Here is a 5,135-nt window from a genome sequence, read left to right as displayed (position 1 = left end):
CGCCTCCCTCTCTGACGTCAGCACGCCGCGGCAGCCCCGCCCCTGGGCCGGCGATGGCCCCGCGGGGCAGGGCGGCAGCGGGCGAGTGGGCTGGTGCCGGTGGGCGGCGGCGGACCGCCGGGGCGCTGCGGGACGGCGGCGGCAGTGTCTGCCCTTGTCGGTGAGGCGAGTGGGGAACTGCACAGGGTAATACAAGTGGGTTCCCCCGGCCCCGTTTTTAAGTGGAAGCAATAGTTGTTAAATTTTGATAAATCACGGTGAACGGGTTAGCTGAAAGAAAAATAAGAGCTAGAGCTAACTGTTCACGCTGCGAATCTCACCCGCTTCAAGTCAGAAGGGAAGTTCAGGGTTTCTAACCCAAGGTCAGTCCTTATTCGGAAATAGAGGAAACCTGGTACACTTGGGGATTTACCAAATTTGAACATCCACTGAGCCATAAAGAAAGCTCCAACACATTCAAAACAGGGAAACGGAATATGTTCTTCTCTGACCCAATAGAATGAAATTAGAAACAAGAAAACTAAAATTCCCCCAAATATCTGAAATTGAAATCAGCACTTCTAAATATTTCATGGGTTGATTAACAAATCACAGTGGAAATGCAAAAAATCTACTGAACTGTAGAACATACAAAACTTGAGGTGCAACTAATACAGTACAGGGGGGTTCTGGGATGGACACAGTACCATTCCCAGAACACTGATGTAACCCGAATTTTGGTGTTATTTGAAACACACCCTGGCCTAAGTCACTCACATCCTAACACAGTTGTAAAATCATAATAGAACATAAAAACACAAGCCACAGAAAAAGAATACTGCGTACTCTTTTGCCATACCCAACCAAACTAGTTCACCCATGTAGTCTGTAAGTATATCACTAACTAAACACGTAAGCGGAAACACGTCTCAATTTTTAAGAAGTTTTTATGGGAGTGAGCGTTATAAATTCGAAACGTTTTATGTCGAGACTGTCCTAACCCAAGGACTTCCTGTAGCTAGAGGAAAAGTTATAGCTTTGTTTCTGCTTTTGAATTGTGGTATAAATGCTTATTCATAATGGCAACAGAGCAAAAACATCTTTTGCATCCATATATGTAGAACCCTTAGACCATTATTTGGTGTAGAATAATCCCTCATGAAACCTATTATTTATTATTATGTTAGCAATATTAAAGTTTGAGAGGCAGTATGGCTTAGTGATTAAGTTCCTGGCTTTGAAACCATACTACTTGGGTTTGAATTCTTGTTCAGCTATTTACTAGCTATGTGTCCTTGTGCAAGTACTTAACCTTTTTGTGTATCAGTTTTTTTATTGGTAAAATAGGGATAATAACAATACTTTGTGTTTTGGGGATTAAATGAGAGAAGCCATGTACTAGTCTAAGGGAAGTTCCTGGCATATTGTTAACACCCAATAAATGTTAGCTATTATTAGGGTTCAAGGCAATATTTATTAATAGATAAAACTGAAAAGGTAAGCTGACTCAATGAACTTAAGTGTTATGTAAAGGAATTGAAATGTTTTGTTTACACCATGGAGCCAAAACTAATATTTAAGAGCTTACTGTGTACCCAATACATTACCTCTGCTGAAGTTCAGTGTGAACAGGAATTCTTATTTCCTAGGGGAGGAAATTCATGCCTGGGAATTAATTCTGCCCCTCTACTAGATCGCTTCTATGAGAGGAAGGTCCCCTCTTCATGTATTCTTGCTGGGATAACATGACATTACTATGTGGCCACTGGTGAGCCAAAGATGGATTAGTGGGTCATGAAATGTCCTGACACAAATGTCCATACAAGAGTAATGGTAATTAGCTTTAATTACCGAATTTAATCAAATTCTTTCTTGGGAATTTGACCTGGAGGTATGAGAAGAGAGCCTGTAGCCTGGTATTTGAAACAGAAGTAGAAAGATGCCCAGAGATTATCAGAGACAGAGGAAATAGCTGTGTTATGATGTTGGTACACTAGAGTGAAGAACTAAGAATGGCAGCTGCTTTGATTGTGAAGAATGTACCCATGAAACCTGTTGCAAAATGACTTCTGGACAGACTTCAATACTTTATAACCCATTTCAGTTCTTTCTTGTTCATTTATGTTTAATTTTTAAATTAAGCGCTCTTTAATACTAGGCACTTAAAACCTCCCATTTATGAAATGAATGGATAAATATGAAAAGATAGTTATAGCAACAATCCATGTCTGAATCCTAGAGAGAGAAAGAAGTCTATGAATAAAAAAATGGAAGGAGCTCTTCCACTCGGGTCAGTAGGGCGATGGAAGCGGGTGCAACACTGTGTTGGGGCACCTCAACAGATAATAACACAAAGGGGAGAGAGCACAGTTCACCACAGATAAACATGGAATTTTACCACTTTGAGGGCTCTGGTGGTCTAGTCATGATGCTTGATGGAAGACTTCAGTGGCATGCCTGGTAGAGGAAGAATACCTGGTGGGGTCTCCACCACCTGTGATAGATCGGAGATTAACAGCTGTATCTGACAGGAGACCTCAATGCCCTTTAAGTGACAGATGAGGAGCTGAATCACCCAGTAAGAGAGAGTGAGAAAATGGCAGTGCCCCATCATGAGTACCCACACTGGTGATCCGGTTAAGGGGGGTGGAGAGGGAGTTTTCCAAGAAGCTGGAAGTCTTATATTCTCATGTGGGCCCAAGATCCAGGAAACCTACTTCTTACTGTTGCTCTATCCTGCAGACATGTGCAGTTTGGGAAAGTTTGGATTGTGCCTTGTTTTATGGGATAATTTTCTGTAACCTAGAATGGAGCGACATTTGGATGCATGGAGTATTTGGGTGAGTGAAATGTTTTTTCCCTATCCCTTCCTCCCACCTTCCCTCCCTTCCTCTCTTCCTCTCTCCCACCCTCTCTCCCTTCACTTTATTCTTTCTTTCTTGTATATTCTTTTTGCATCTTTTACAACCCCAAAAATGTTGGAGTGAGACTCATGGGTATTGGAATGCACACACCATGAAAGTTTATATTTATTGAGTTCTAACTATATGCTACACATTTCCCTAGACACTAAGGAAATAAAGATGAATAAGACATCTTTGTTTTCCTTTTTTTTAGTGAGAAAAGAGGAGGCAGAGAGACAGACTCCAGCATGTCCTGACCAGGATCCACCTGACAAACCCATTAAGGGGCAATGCTCTGCCCATCTGGGGCTGTTGCTTTGTTGCAACTGGAGCCATTTTTTAGCACCTGAGGCAGAGTCCATGGAGCCATCCAGAGTGCTCAAGGCCAACTCGTTCAAGCCAATCAAGCCATGGCTGCAGGAGGGGAAGAGAAAGAGAGAAGGGGGAGGGATGGAGAAGCAGATGGTCGCTTCTCCTGTGTGCCTTGATCAGGAATTGAACCCAGGACAGCCACAGACCTAGCCAACACTCTACCACTGAGCCCACTGGCGAAGGCCAAGACATCTTTTAGATAGTTATTATTTTTTTAAATATTTTATTTATTGATTGATTTTTTAGAGAGAGAGGAGTGAGAGAGAGAGAAAGGGGAGGAACAGGAAGCATTAACTCCCCATATGTGCCTTGACCAGGCAAGCCCAAGGTTTCGAACCGGCAACCTTAGTGTTCCAGGTCGACGCTTTATCCCACTGTGCCACCACAGGTCAGGCTTAGATAGTTATTTTTGCCAATCTCAACTGCATTGATATTTTGACCACTCCTACTATTAAACTCTCTTTTCTGGTCTTTTTAAATTATAAAACTCACCTTCTTATGTTTCTGTATGGTTTTGTTATCCAAGTGTTCATCCCTTGACATGGTAGTTTTAGTCTGTCCATTTTTTTTTTAAATTCCATGTATCTTTTCTTTTAATGTACAGATTCTCTGTTTCTTTCATTGTTTACATTATATATAAAAGAACTCATGGAGTTTCATGGTCTAGATTCTGCTGTTTATATTATCATGATACAACTCAATATGTTACTATGTTCTCTGCATTTTCTGCAAATTGGTAATTGGCTTGAGAGGCTTGATTAGATCCCTGTTTGATTCCTTTGACGAGACTCTAAATGATAAGGGATTTCATTTGGAGGCACAGGATATCTATTTCTGGTTTTCATTCTTTAGTGATGTTACATGCTCTTGATGTTCAATGCCTGGGTCCATTAATTCATGGTGGTTGCCAAATAGCGATAATAAAATTCTATCATTTTATTTCCATATGTTAACTGAAATAATTTTCATAAGGATATACTCCTCTAATATTTGTTTGCTCAGTGGTACAGTTCATATAGGAAAAGAAAGATAAATGCATGATTATTCTTTCATTTTATTTATCTAGGTTTCAAAATAGCAAGTTGGTTCTCTATTTTATTCATGAGGTAACAAATTCAATTAAAATTTACTTAGAACTCGTGAATGTCAAGATATTTGATCATTTTCAAAACACTGTAATTATTGTATTCATTGATGCTTAAACTGTTTCAGTTTTTGGTCAGTGGGAGCCTCTTCAAATTGGCATGAGTTCTTATGACATGACCTTTGTAGTCTCTGATAGCTTCTTTCTATCTAAATAGTATGTCAAGATGTTCCTGACTCATTATGTTCATTTATTGCTCCATATTTGTAATAATTTCCCTACAAAAGCCCTTGTAGTAGGGTGAATTGTAGCCTTCAAAAAGATATGTTCAATTATTAGCCCCTGATACCTTGAAACTGACTTTATTTGGAAATAGCATTTTTGTATATGTAATTAAGTTTAAGATCTCCAGGTCATTCTGGATTTAGTGTGGGCTCTAAATTCAATGACTGGTGGCATCGTCATTAAGAGAAAGGAGAGGAAGATTTGAAACATGAAAGCACAGAAGAAGGGCATATGAAGACAGAGACAGAGATTGGTGTTATTCTACCACAAGCCATGGAACCCGTGGAGTCGCATAAGCTGAAAAAGACAAGAAAGGATTCTCCCCCAAAACCTTCAGAGTGAGAGTGGCCAGATTTAGGACTTATGACATTCAGAACTCTGAGAGAAGAAATTTCTGTTGCTGTAAATCACCAAGTTTGTGGCAATCCTGGGCAGCTAATATATGGATTTTGGTTTTGGGAAGCGAGGTGCTGCTGTAACAAAAGCTACAAAATGTGGAAGTGGTTTTGGAA

General features: G+C 40.2%; 1 long non-coding RNA gene across 1 annotated transcript in view; it reads left to right on the top strand.

The window, feature by feature from the left end:
- The first annotated feature begins 54 nt into the window (after window positions 1–54).
- Window positions 55–5,135, top strand: part of LOC136306928 (uncharacterized) — a 119,416-nt gene continuing 114,335 nt past the window's right edge. Inside the window, exons 1-2 of the long non-coding RNA XR_010725713.1 lie at window positions 55–160; window positions 2,722–2,819. This is a non-coding gene — a long non-coding RNA (uncharacterized lncRNA). The remainder of the gene's footprint in view (window positions 161–2,721; window positions 2,820–5,135) is intronic.

Source organism: Saccopteryx bilineata, chromosome 5 (genome assembly GCF_036850765.1).
Source record: "Saccopteryx bilineata isolate mSacBil1 chromosome 5, mSacBil1_pri_phased_curated, whole genome shotgun sequence".
NCBI classification, from domain to species: domain Eukaryota; kingdom Metazoa; phylum Chordata; class Mammalia; order Chiroptera; family Emballonuridae; genus Saccopteryx; species Saccopteryx bilineata.
Note: the sequence above shows the minus strand (reverse complement) of the source record. Positions and strands in the feature narration are given on the sequence as shown.